Source organism: Polypterus senegalus, chromosome 17, assembly GCF_016835505.1.
Source record: "Polypterus senegalus isolate Bchr_013 chromosome 17, ASM1683550v1, whole genome shotgun sequence".
Classification (NCBI taxonomy): domain Eukaryota; kingdom Metazoa; phylum Chordata; class Cladistia; order Polypteriformes; family Polypteridae; genus Polypterus; species Polypterus senegalus.
Genome location: NC_053170.1, coordinates 48,591,525 through 48,606,589, shown reverse-complemented (window position 1 = coordinate 48,606,589; position 15,065 = coordinate 48,591,525). Strand labels below are relative to the sequence as shown.

Genomic DNA, 15,065 nt, shown 5'->3' with positions numbered 1-15,065 from the left:
CCCCATGCAGTTAATATTGTATTCAAAGAATTAAAGTATGTTTTCAGAATTACACATCTCTGACAATATGAAATTAAAGGTACAGTATGTATTAAATAAAACTTCCTTACTAATCTGTTCCTTGATAAAAAATCCTTTGAATTTTCGATTATACAGTATTCGAATTTGAAAAATAGTTTTAAAAAAAGTTATTTTTTATTATTGTCCCTTATTTGTTGGACCCCTTTATCCAAGGCTACATGCAACATGTAAGATGTAATTGGTTACGTTTTGTTTGTTTTTCCAGTTGTCGTGCAGGCAGGTGAAGTGACACACTCAGGGTCACACAGTGTCAGGAGCTGGATTGGAATCCACAACCTCAGAGCTTGATGGTTAGTCTTAACCACTACAGTATTTCTACAAAAATCCTAAAATATTGAAACTTAACAGTATATACAATGCCCAGAATAATCTGCTTCTTATGTTTTAAGATGTGCATGTAAAGTATTTTATAATATTTTATTATCTGAAAGCGAAACATCGTTTCATTCTAGATTGCTGTCTTCTGTATGCTATAATTTAAACTAATTACATTACCGACATCCCCTTAGGGAATCAGAACCGTCTCTATCTATCCTGATTTATTCTCTTTCAATTCTGACTTCCCCCTGCACAAATAGTTTAAAATGATCATTAGATTTCATAAATATATTTTTAATATTGTATGAATTCCTGTTCCTATGCTGTAGTTATGATGACAGAACGAAATATCCGCACTGCAGAAAGCAGCCCTATACTGAGAAAGACAGAGAGAGAGCGAAAGCTTGCATATTGTAATCTTTTTAGTTATACAATAAAAGGTGTAATTTTGCTTGAGTTCTCATTTCATCCATAAAGGCTAACACGGTACTGTAAGTATTTCCATAATTAAATTTTAAAATTCGATGTATGTACAAGTCGATAAAAATCCAGGCATTGAATTAAATGAGCCAGTTTTCATTAATGAATTCCCGGCATTCCCCTCGGTGTGAGTCCAGACATGAAGGCACTGTTTTGAGTCCTTAGATCGTCACAAATACACCCTCCAGGTGGACTGTCACGGCACCGATAAACTCTGATAAGGTCTCCTCACCCGATGGATAACAAAGCGTTTGCGTCAGTTGTGCAGGTGAGTGCCGCATGCGCTCTTCGCTTGCTCTCTGTGACAAACACTGGCTTGCGGTTATCTTTTCAGGGCGTATGTTAATAACAAAAAAACGCGTCTTCTCGAGGTGTCTCGATGTGCTTTAATGAATGCTATGGATGTGCGCCTGCCGCCGACCCTCCTCGCTTGGAGGGCAATTATCGAGTCAATAATTATTAGTGTAAACAAGCCGGCGCCCCGGCGCGATGTGCCGCCTCACTACAGCGGTCTCCAGCTGTGCGGCTGCGACCCTCCCTCCTCATCACCTCCTACTCAAGGACTTGCCAAACGCGCGACATTTGCTTATACAGCTTACTGCCACCAAAGCAAATTCCTGTCATAAAAATCAAGCAATCATGGCGATCGTTTCTGTGTTGGATGATGGTCATGTTTTGTTATCTTTGACAATGCGGAACACAAAAGGCAGCAATGATATCAAGGAAGTATCATTCATGTTGTTGCTTTGCAATCTCTCACACAAGTAAAAATATTATCATTTTTACCGTTTTATAACCCTGGTCTCCTTTGCATACAACAAAGAGTTAGTGCCTGTCTGGGTATCACAAGGTGGGAATTATGCTGCGTTATGTTTTAAGTGGAAAATCGGAATTTCCAAGTTCCTGGATAGAATTTTCAACTGGAATGCCCCCTTAAGTCGGACTTCAGATCATGACATCAATCCAAAACGGCAACATAACTCCCCAAACTTTAGTGAGAGTTGTCATATTGTACTGTTTATTAGCACTTCTGTCTATTTGTGCCTCATTAAATCAGTCAACACACAGTACTGTTCAACTTGTTTCTGTGCTGTGCTGTGCTCCAAGTCAGATGTCAGAGCTGGGAAGACAGAATTGACAGCGTTCTAATAAAGCCAATATGGACGGATGGATCCAGGAAAACCTTTGTTGTGCTTTCTCCATTGGAATACATGCCGGTTTATAGCAATGCATTACGCGGTATATTGAATAACAACATGTAGGGGGCAATCCAGTTGAAAATTCTAACTAGGAACTCGGAAATTCCGACTTCCCACTTCAGATGGAACACAGCATAGGAGACACACTTGAACATCCCCAACTGGGCACAAATAGAATCACAAATGAACATAATTTGCACATCTTTGGGATCTTGAAGGAAAACCATTGCACACACAATGAACATCCATAAACTCTGCCCAAAATGCTGCTGGTACTGGACCCAGAACTCCATAGGAGTGAGGCAGTACACACTCATAAAATACTAATGCAGTAATAACAGCATTAGCTTAATCTGTTTAGTTTGTTTTAGAGACCCAGTAATACTATAAGGCTGAATTTCTGAAAATTACGTTACCCCACTTTAATTCAAGCCATATGCCCATTTTCACTTCAGATTGTCAATGATGGTTCTCTTTTTGGATTACACCCTGAATGTAACCCAAATAAGGTGCCTACAGATTTTTTGCCAAGTCACTTTTTTTTTTACCCTGAAACTGGGCAGATCAGTACAAAGTCATAGGTGCAAGTCCAACAGAGGGCTGATACAGTTTGACTTTATTGTTTGACAGCAAGGCTATCACTTTAAAAAAAAACCTCTTCTATGTAGACGACCACAGACAAATCTGTGCAGAGTGATAGTCTGCTCATCGGATGATTTCATTTTAGAACTGAGGCAAATGTAAATCAGTGAAATGAAAAATTTAAAGCAGAGATTTAGCTATCCATTTCAAGAACATCAAATTCCACTAGGTCGCTTTGTTCCAGCCCGAGAGCATGAAGCACAATTCAACAAATCTGTCCTGAATGAGGTCATCCATCATTCACTAGTCCTGGTGCCAGAAGCTTCCACTAAAAGCGCACAATGAAAGGGACATTTTAAAAATGTATGATGTGCAATTGTGATCCGAGTATTGATACCCTCACTACATTCCAGAACAATTTCATGGTGACAAGTACAGGATAATATAATACAGGAGTTGAACTGAAAACATGCTGTAGGCCTATACGATTATGCAAATACTTTTAAAAATTGGTTGTTTCCGCATTGATTTAAAAAGCAAGTTGGAACATGAATAATTGAGGGTAAGCAGTAATGAACATTTAATGATTGTGCAGACTGCCTGCTCCAAAAGGGAACACTTCGTTGTTATTGGGATCCTTTGTGCAGCCACAGCCAACCACAAAGGGCCACGCCCACAAAGTGCCACACCCCCTTTGACAGCAAAGGAGGCGACAAGACCCAGACTGGTAGCAGCCAGTCTTTTCAGTCATGACAGGCTGAAGGAGGTCACATTTTAAGGTAACTGTTGTTCTGAGGAATATGACAGGATACCCTAAAATACTTAAAAGAAATAAAAAAAACAATTCTTGGTAATAAAATATGCACACACCAAAAAGCATGCTTTTTTACCACATAATATGATAACAAACTGTTCATAACATTACTGTAGCATTCTGGTAAACATAGCCCAATATTTTCAGGATGTTAGGCAATAGTAGCATAATTGGCTCTCTATTACTGTCGTTATTAAATAGGATAAACTTTTATGAAAAAGTATATTTTTTTACATAAAGTGTGTAAATATATACAGAGCCTAAAAAAGTATTAATCTCCTAGGATGTTGTCTCATTTTATTGTTATACAAATTTGAATCACAGTGGATTTCACTGGGCTTTTTGGACACCAATCAACAAAAAAAGACTTTTTAATGCTAACGTGAAGATGGATCTCCACAGAGTCATCTAAATGAATAATTAATAAAAAACATAATATAATTGATTGCTTTACAATTTACCCCCATTAATATGATGTGTGTAAGGTAACATCCACCCATCCATCCATTTTCCAACCCGCTGAATCCAAACACTGGGTCACGGGGGTCTGCTGGAGCCAATCCCAGCCAACACAGGGCACAAGGCAGGAACCAGTCCTAGGGAGGGTGCCAACCCACCGCAGGACACACACAAACACACACTAGGGCCAATTTAGAATCACCAATCCACCATGTCTTTGGACTGTGGGAGGAAACCCATGCAGACACGGGGAGAACATGCAAACTCCAGGCAGGGAGGACCTGGGAAGTGAACCCGGGTCTCCTAACTGCAAGGCAGCAGTACTATCACTGCGCCACCGTGCCACCCTAAGGTAACATGACTTGGAATTTAAATATATTGTTAACATTTTATACAAGTCACTTGGGATATCAACATATTTCTTAGCACTGCTGCCTCAGGTTGATAAGTTTTGGTGGAGTTTGCCCATTTTTTTCTACCTTCATGTGAGTTTTCTCCTGCTTCTCCTGTTTACTTCCACATTCCAGAGATGTTAGTTAGTCAGTTTTTTATTTTTGGCAAGACAGAATGAGCTGTGTTTGCTGACATCCCATTCAGAATTGGTTCATGACTCACATCTGTTACCACGGCCATAGCCTCACTACCCAGAAATAATAGTACTAATATCCTGAAAAATGGATGGATGGGTGCCATAACATTTCACGTAATGTGAAGGTGGTATTTGTTGTCTGCTGTCACTTCATTAGCCTATTCATATTTAGCTTTACCCATGTTGCCCATGGTTAGAATAATGTTACTTTTTCTCTTGTGTCTCATGAAAGGCAACTTAAGGAGTCTGTTGTCAAGTGGGGTATCTGGATAGAAAAGCTTCTTCTTCAATACCCTCCTTTGAGGGGGCAGTTGGGCAACATAGGTGAACTCAGAAAATGGCTATAAAATCAAGAGAGACTGAAAGGTATATTTAATTTAAATTTGATACTTTTGTGTTAAGCCATGGTACGACATGGTAGCTACTGGCAGCCTGGCCTAGTGTCAGAGGCAGTATAGTGAAACACAGTTGAGTGGGGCGAGCTCCTCCACTTACCAAATCACTAAACCTACTACCAGAAACATAGATCTTGCTGCACCATTGTCATTTCTAAGTCATATTGGCTTAAACTTGCAGGTAAGACAGTTAGTCAAGAGCTAGTTCTTTGACAAAATCTCATACATGTTAACATTTTTATTTAGTCAGATTCTTATGTAGGTTTCTGTCCATACGTCTGTGCTTGTACTCATAACAAAATGACAAAATCATAGATAAAGAAGCCTGTTTTGAGTCTGCTAAAACTTAAATTGTGCCAAGTAAGCAAGTCGCCAAATGCCTACTTTACCTTGCCTGTTTAATCCTTTCAAGCTTCTAGGTGACTGGCGCCCCATCCAGGGATTATCCCTGCCTTGCCTTCTGCGCTTGCTAGGGTAGGATCCCATGACACTGCTCAGGGTTGGAAAATTGGAAAATAAATGGATAGATGGATGGATGGAGTTGCAAGGTGCCTAGTCTATGGTAATTCACCATATGTAGGACTTTTGTCCAAAATGTTAATTAATTTAAAGCATCAAATTGTGTTTAGTTAATAAAATTTTTAATTAAATATTACCCCACAGTAAGACACAACTGTGCTCCTTATAGGAAAATATAGCTTTAAAACTTTCATGGAAAAATACAAAAGTTCCACAGCATAATTTCTAATATATGGGCCACAAGATGTAATACGTCCCCTCACCTGGCTGCCAACTCTATAAAGGGTGCTGGTGGGTTCACTGTTGCCCCAATGTGTGTCTCCATTGCTGCTGTCCTGGACTTGATCATATTTACAACTTCAAGATGAGGGTGAAGTATTCTTCAAAACTGGAGGCCTTCATTAATTTTCCTCTGTTTCGCTATTCTTCTCTGTTTGGTATCCAGCTGTGGCACTTGGGGCAACCACTATATTGCCAAGCTATTGCTTCAGAATGTACCCAGAAAGACAAAAGGGTTTAAACTTAACTTTACACTGACTGGCATGCGTTGTGAACAAGAGAGCGTCAAAACATAAAGTCCCAAAATATCTCCAAAGATGCCCACGTTGGGTGGGGGTGTACCACCCTCAAAACACAAGGAACATAACAGAACATATTTTGACATTCAGAAATAAAATAATCAACAAACAAAAGTAAATGAGAGTTTTGAACCCCAGGCATGGGGAGAACCCTGACTGAAACATGACAGCATATACTTAATGTACAATGTAGAATACCCTGAATGGGGTGGTTATGCAGTTGGCCCAGCCCAGGCCGTTAGCACTGGGATGCTGTCTGCTGTAACGGACCGTGGATCCACTAGAAGTTTATTTTCTTCATAAATGCTGGTGACTGTGTGTGGTCAACTTAATTGTCTTAAGGATGTGGCAAGGAACTTGAGTGCCTGGGCAAATCTCCAAAGAGAGGTAGTGGCATCAGCCACACTAGCCACAAGCCATTCTTTAAGAGCACTAATTAAGGGTCCTTATAGGCAGAGGATTCAGAGTATTTGATACCTTTCACTCTCGGCACACTTTCTTGTATTGTAGTTTTCATTTTAAATGGATAAATGTGCCCATTTTGCTCATCAATCTACACTCAATATCCTGTAATTACAAAGTAAAATCAGATTTTCATAAAGGTTTTCAAATACATTATATAAAAAATCATAAACTGAAACCTTTAAATTCATGTAAGTTTTCACCAAAGGGATGGTATTAGGTAGGTGATGAGCAGTTCCTGGCCTTCAGCAGATGTAATACTTATAGTTCTGCCCAAAAAGTTAATGTTTTGTCTAATCATATCAGAGAATTTTCTCCTCACGAGCTCAAAGATCTTTAAATTGTCATAGACCTTTTACTCAAGAATGACTCCTGTCTAACTAGTCTACCATTCACGTTTGAGTGATGAAGTGCTGTTGAGATGGTCGACCTTCCAACAGGTTCTGCTATCTCAGCAGAGGGCTTCTGAAGGTCTATTAGAGTGACCATAGAGTCATCGGTCAACTCCCTAACCATGGCCTTTCTTGTCTGTTTACTCAGTTTGGTTAGATGGCAAACACCAGAAAGATTCCTGGTGGTTTCAAATTTCTTCAGTTTCACAATTACTGAGATCCCTGTGCTCCTGGGAACACTGAAAGCTTTAGAAATGGCTTTATTTCCTTGTCCTGATATATGCCTCATCATAACTTTATCACAGATGTCTAAAGAGTTCCTTGGACATCATGGCTTGGTTTATGTCGACGTGTGGTGTCAATGGTGGGGCCTTTTGAAGTGACTTCCAGTCATTTCAGTTTGCCAGAGGTGGTCTCCAATCAAGTTCTAGACACATCTCAAGAATAGATAAAGTAACAGGACTCGCCCAATCACAATTTGGTGTGCCACAGCAAAGGGCCTAAATACTTATATAAATGAGAGATTTCAGTGTTTAATTTTTAATAAATGTACAAACCTTTCTGAAATCATGTTTTCACTTTGTCATTTTGGGTTATTGAGTGTAGAGTGACTGGCAAAATGGCAAATATATTAATTTAAAATAAAATCTACAACACAATAAAGAGTGCAGAAAGGGAAGGGGTCTGAAAACTTTCCAAATCCACTCTACTGTAACTTTGTCCACCAATGAGGAGAACAGAATTTTTTTGAACCCTTGGTAATTCTCATTAATGACAAATATGTCTCAAAGGCTATTTTTAAAAGATTGTCCACTTTATTTTTGTTCCTTAATGTACTAACCTGCTAGCAGTATCAAAAGCATTCTTTGATGTACTTTCCTTTAATTTTTCAGTCAGCTAACATACTTATTATTTATTGTGTTTGAACAGTGCTGTTTTCAAATGGTGTGTCTCTGGTAATTAAACCTTCACAGAGTAAAGTGTAATTCATTTTTTATGAGATGCTGTGGGTATTTAAAAAAAGAAAGAATTCAGAAGATAAAAATAACTTAATTCATGAAGATATCTACTCAATCTAGATATTAAAGGCACAATATTAAATAGATAAGTAAACAGAGTACTTTATTGATCTATAGACTGAAATTCATTAGCTCCAGAAGCAGTATAGTATATAAAGTTATAGTTCAATACACTAAAACCAAAGTACAAATTACTACATATGTGCAAAAATTAAAAATATATACACATATATAATATAGAAAATAAGAAAATGTATGCAGTGTGTAACATTGAGGTGCATTCAGATCCTTCCTTAACTGCTCTAGAAGTCAAAGCATTTTTACATTTTTGTTTATTATTACCTCTTCCATAACAGAATATCAAAATTTTGTTGATTAAATATTTAAAGCAATTAGCTAATATACAGTTGTTAAATATATATATATATATATATATATATATATATATATATATATATATATATATATATATATATATATATATATATATATATATATATATATATATATATACAATAAAAGGCAAAGCCCTCACTGACTCACTGACTGACTGACTGACTCACTGACTCATCACTAATTCTCCAACTTCCCGTGTAGGTAGAAGGCTGAAATTGGCAGGCTCATTCCTTACAGCTTCCTTACAAAAGTTAAGCAGGTTTCATTTGGAAATTCTACACGTAACGGTCATAACGGTCGATAACGGTCAACAACGTCCGCCATGTTGAACTTTCTTATTTATGGCCCCATCTTCTCGAAATTTGGTAGGCGGCTTCCCTGCACTAACCGAAACCGATGTACGTACTTATTTCGGTGGTATGATCCCACTGTCGGCCGCCGTATTGAACTTTTCAACAGTCTTTGTTACTTATGGGCCCATCTTCAAGAAATTCTATCGATCAAAGAACTGTCACTTACCGAGTGGTTTCCATGCCCGGAGATACCATCTACCTTTTCCATTCTCTTTGTTACATATTGCACGCCCATATCAGGCTCACTCTTGATATCCAGAGGAACATTGTGTCTTATGTATTGAATGACTGGGACAGGTTCAAGGTGTGGACTGATGACAGTACAGGAGATAATTATACTACACAGGAGCACTAGAAGAGTGAAATGCTTAAGCCCTTCACCTATGGTTCTGCATGTGAGTTGATGGCTGCCGCTGAATTGTTCGGTTGTCGCTTTCAAGTGTACCGAAATGGCCAAATATTTTACACCTTTCGACAACCGCCAATGCCTCTTAAACATCTTAGATTCACAGGTGACGATTTCAGTAGTGGACACTTTGATGTTTATGAATGTTTAAACTCTCAAAAGCTGGATGTGATTTTATCGATGAAACTGGTTGTGTGCTTACAACGCTTGACAGATGCCGAATGTCACTTCAACACAACAAATCCTGCAAATACTGTCGTAATTGAAACAAACCATGAAACTCAAACCGATTATGACAGCAGCAATCCAAGCTATGAGATTTGAGACAAGATTACTGTTCACATGGCCAACTGTACGTTGCATGCTCAAGAGTAAGCTCAGCGCACAGCTTGGTCATGTTACAACCGGAGGGCTGAACTGACAACGTGGCACACAAAGAGATCCTTAACAAATAATTTTTGGCATATTTTCCTTCAGTTTAAAAAGGTTTAATTTTCTTCTTAATAAAAATTTTAATGCAGTACTTCGCCGTAAGCGTGGTATTTTGCTGTATATATATATATATATATATATATATATATATATATATATATATATATATATATATATATATATACATACAGTATATACAGCATATATACTATACTTGTATTAGTAGAGTCCTTAAAACCCTTGGAGGCCCTCTCCTCCGTTTTAACGTTTTGTCCTGGGCCACTCTTGTGGCTCCTCCCTCTTTTAGTTAGTCAGAACTTCCAGGCGTGTGTCTGGACAGTCATGTGTTGTGAAGGGTGAGCTTTGAAAAGGATGAGCAGCAGTCAGGATTCACTTGAGCACTGTGCCTCAAAAGCTGTTAGCCTTAGTTTGTGTGTCACTGCCTTGATGCATTTGAATTGCGTGCCTGTGGTTTAAGCTATCTTTCCAAACTTGACTTTACTTTCTGACTATGGCCAATAAGGCACATTTATTTTCTATGTTAATAAGGATTCTTTTCAAGCTTTACCTCAGATATCAAACTGATTCAGCTTATTCATTCGACTTGTACAACTGGCTGGGTGTGATGGCACACTTTCTCTGTCTTTGCCGTTGAGGCTTGGCTTCTTTCCAGATTCTTCCCTGGAGCATTGTACCTACGGGGTGATCCATCTTTCTGGGTGAGGTCATGCAGACATGGCACATTTTTTTTTGAATAGTTGAATTACAATCAACTCATCATGATCCAAAACACCCCTCAAGCTTCTCCACCCTGTACTTCCATGACAGACACCCCATAGATGTTTTCACATTATTATATAACATTGAGTCACAGTGGATTTAATACAGTATGTCTGTTATGACACTGTTGAGCAGAAAAGGGCTCTTTAATAACAAAGTGAAAACAAATTTCTGCAAAGTGATATCAATTAATTGCAAGAATTAATGTTCACCATATTTGCTTCATCGTGGTGCTGGTGTGCCAGTGAGCATAGCAGACACCTACATCAATTAATGAATTGTATATCCAATCTTGTATTATATAATAAAATGCTAAGGGCTGTGTGTGTGTCCCATCTGAGCCATCTGATTGGTCAGTTTGGCTTTGATGTAATTGGTCAGTTTGGCTTTTGTGACATGATTGAAAGATGAAGTGCGAATGCCAGATATGTGAGGAGGAGTAAAGGCTTAGAAGGCATGCTGAGAGTCACCTTCAAGAATGGATAGTATAAAAGTGGACAGGAGGCAAGTAAGACGCCTTGAAATGACAGAGTCTGAGAAGCTGGCTTTATGGTAACATTCCCAAGAAAGAGAGCAGATATATGAGGCCATGAAAAAGGTGATGAAGGTACACATAGGGCAACAGATATCATATGTTTTAAAATTTATTCTGTTATCTTTCTTTGACAGGTAATGTGGTGTACAGTGAATGGTTTGTTTATATGTGAGACCTGAGACCAATAATATTGAACATTTGCACTTCAGATTGACTGTGGATAGTCTTAGGTAGCAAATTTGACAATGTAGGTATTTATATTAGGAAAGGTGAACTTGTGAAACACAGAGAATATCTAGTAAGTGTGGCATATTCAATAGAGGAAGTGGCGGTGACCTTGAATTTTATTGTAGCTGTCATTTCATATAGTTTTAGTGGTACATCTCAAGAGGAGGTCCTCTTTGAAAATTTCAAAATGTGTGTCTTTAGGATGAAAGTACATTGGCCAGAGTGCTTTAGTGTTTCAATGATTTCCACAGGAATGTTTGCCAGTTCAAAGTAACAAATCTGTATGGCTGTACAGCTGTCTCAAAAACCCTATGAAGAGGAGATACATCCGAGGTGGACAGAGGTTAAAACAATCCTTTGGCAAAGCTCCTAGAGAAGTTCAAAAGAAATCAAGTCAAAGTGAATTAAAAGGAATTTTCAAAACTACAATTTATTCTTTACAAGTGTGCAAAGAAGTCGAAGCAATCCCAAACGCTCTGGCCTCATGCTAGGCAGCCACCATTGATGCGACACAAGCCCAATGCAAGAGACACTAACGTTTACTCCTAGACTCCAATCTCAGATGACAAAAAAACAACTTTGAAATGTGTGAGGAAACTGGACTGCCTAAAAGAACACCTGCACAAGATTAGGAAACGTAGGGCAGACTGGCATTACCCATTTTGCTTTGCTTTGCCCTTTTAATTTCAGCTAAAGTGTCAGTTCTAATCACAGGGCTTCTCTTTGGAATGCAGTGTCTCATCTGATAAGACTTATTGATCACAGGCAACAGACACCCAGAGAAATCTATGTGATGCACCATTTGAACACTTGGCCTGTAAACCAAGGGCATTAGATCAGCGAATGGCAATCTTGATGGATAAAACTTTGCACTAATTCTCAACCAAAAGATTAGTTTACAATTCTGATGTGTTGAAATCCAAGACCTTAAATGTTACTGGAATTAGACTTGTTATGTAAGTTAATGGACTCCAGGGTTGTAGACTTAGGTGTTATTTTGGGTACCTGAAGTTAATTTAATCCAGCAGTTAAACGTGCTTTGTAATGCGAGATGTGAGAGTTGCATTAAATGTCAGACACTGGCAAAGCAGAAATGGGAAGAATGATTATAAAGATTTGGTATGAATGAAATGGACTGCTAAGATGAGAGTAGAAACCAGACAGCAAGAGTGGTGGGTTCACTGTCTAGTATGTCTAGACTTCATATTGTGCATCCAAAGAAGCAGGACAAACAGCAACTGGCTGGACATGTGATATTAGCAGAGCGACTGTTTAATCTTTTTTTTTCAGTACAAACAAATGCGGAATATGAGGACTCCTGCTAGAGTATTTCGAGGTAATAAAAGTGACAGACAATGCCGATTTAGAATAAGCTTTTGAAGAAGCGTGGGCTGATGATGAACGAACCTGTTCAACAACATATTATGCAAGTGTAACAGGGTCGTGCTGCAGCATGTTTCTCCCTCCAGGATGCGGACACGCGACCACATGCTCTCCAACTCTTTATCTGTAAGGAGCACAAATCAGAAACCAGCCTGCTGTGCGCAAGGGACACTCATTTAGATGAGGAGACTTCCGTTGCTCTTAACTCTGGGGAGGATGATGTCATGACAGCACTTGTAAGAAGCTCACACTGAGCGCGGCTGCAGAAACTAGTCGTTCGAGAAGCATTTGAGTTGGTGAAATGGAAAATCAAAATATAAGAGTCCTTCAACCTGAAATGCTGATGGAAACTGAAACAGATTCTCCAAATAGTTCCTTTCTCATAAAGAGCTTTTAGCATAATATGAGCTGGGGATGGATAGGCAGTCATCAGCACAGCTTTTTTATTATTTGGAAACCAAACATTAAAAACAAAACACAACTCAAACAAACAAATGAGGATAGCATATGCTTTGTAAGCAATCCAAAAAGAGCTCCACCTTCAACCCTGGCCCTTCAAAAAGAGCAATGCAAATAAAGAGCCCCATCTATAGTAGTTCTTTGTATATGATAAAACAGCAAGTAGAATAAAAAGAGTTAAGCACGGGCTTGGAATGTTTATTTTTCGATTACAATAAGAAGTTCTTGCTACGTTCTGAAAAAAATTCAAAACGGATCCTCATAAAGGGAATTTGATTTCCACCAATGTGAGATAATAGAGAACATCGCTTACCTGCTGAGTTATATAAAGTGAATTGCATAAAATAAGTCCTTGTGCAAGTAATGTGGTGTCGGATGTTACACACAATGTTTCATAGCACACCCATGTGGTATAACTGTAGATATTACTGTTAAGGCATTAGGAGTAATTTATAACCCAAAACAATCTGAGAGATATACAAAATGTTGGTTACAAATGGTTTACTTGGGGACTTTCCTGGAAGCTTGTGACACAGGCACTTGGTGACATTGGTCACATTTACAGTCTTGCTCTGAATTGAATTGTGACATCCTTGGCGCATAGACATCTCTTTGATGTTATTTCCTCTAGGTTAGTGTGGGCAAAGATCTGAATCATCTCCTGCTTTTTACAAGGGTGCCAAGGTTTAAACACATTATGAGTGGAGTCAACATTAGTTAGCAAGTAGTGACTCTTAGTTACGACTAAATACTATGACATTCTTAGTGTTTTATCAAGGTCCCGCTATGCGCAACCACTGCAGAACAACACAGAGTAGTTTGTGAGACACCAACAGACAAAGTAACTGCAGGGGAATGAGGAGGACAGCCTAACTTCTTTACAGCCTGTGCTTTTATCTCAGTTGTTAAGGAGTACAGTTTCTCAATTGAAATATGTTATGTGTACAAGCACTGAAGGATTTTTGGTGTCCTGGCTGTGGTGGTCTGCCAGTCAGGATGAAGTATTCTCAGATGATCACTTTCCACATTTCAACACATGGACGGAGCCTATGCAGTATTATAAAAAGTACTCAACAGCCATATTTGAGTAAAAGTGTAAATATGTTTTTGCAAAGTGATTATTCACGTAAAAATAAAAGTTACCTGTGAGTAAACTACTCAAGCAGAAGTTTTAAAGTTTCTGGTAGAAGTTAATGTAGAATTTCTCCCCATTTTATATCCATTTTTGAAACCTGTTTATCCAGAGCATGGTCGTGTTTGAAGCTAGACCCAATCCCAGCAAGCATTGTGTGTGAATTAGGAATAATCTCTGGGCAGCATTCCATCTTATCGCAGGAAGAACACACACACACACACACACGAGAAAACATCTTAATAAAAATGTACCTTAATTCACTGAGGTAGGTGCTAATAGCAGAGGTTTACAGGCTTTGTGGAAGAATAATTTTAGGGTAACATAACATTCATCTTAAAGAAATAGCATGAAGAGTTAATAAATGTGGGACACCAAATAAAGCTCATCTGCACAACAAAATGTACACTGAAATACAAGATTTGGTTTAGGAAAAATACTGAGATGGTCAGGTAAATAAAGAATATACCAGAAGAAAGGTTGATGTAATATATAAAATGTACTGAAGGATGACTAAGAAACCAGCAGATGTACTATAAGCAACGGGAATGGACAGTTGTTATATGCACAGAAATGTCAAGGGTGGTGATTCAGCTCAAAGGTATAAGAAGAACCAGAATATACCAGACTTTTATTTTATATAAATCATTTGGGTGTAAATCAACGAACCAACCAGAGTAAAATGTATGCATTGAATGACTCTATATGTGAATTCAACAGTTTATAAAATGAACCTCTATTCTTTGTAGTCCCTAACCATTCTGATCATTCTGACCATGCTATAACAGAGAGCTTTTGAAGAGGCATTTGGCTGAGGAGTCATTAAAAGATTCTTTAATTAGATGTTAAATTTCAACCACAGCTTCCCCCAACTTTAAGTAAGAGCTAAACTGTTCCTGCGGTCTCATTTGCAAAATTATGTATGGCTTTATGTGTGAAATTATTCATACTACAAAAAAAAAAAATCCTCTACTTTTCTTTCTGTACTTTGTTCAGTTCTTTGTTCTTTTCTTATCAGTGCTATGCAGATGAATCACAGCTAAACCTGTTGTTCCAACAGGAGGAATCTCTGCA

At 38.3% G+C, this 15,065-nt stretch overlaps 1 protein-coding gene across 1 annotated transcript in view; it reads left to right on the top strand.

Moving 5' to 3' along the window:
- The first annotated feature begins 1,043 nt into the window (after positions 1–1,043).
- The window catches only part of grhl3 (grainyhead-like transcription factor 3), a 100,064-nt gene continuing 86,042 nt past the window's right edge, over positions 1,044–15,065 (top strand). Inside the window, exon 1 of the mRNA XM_039739953.1 lies at positions 1,044–1,147. The gene's annotated coding sequence lies outside the window, so the exon portion shown is untranslated. The remainder of the gene's footprint in view (positions 1,148–15,065) is intronic.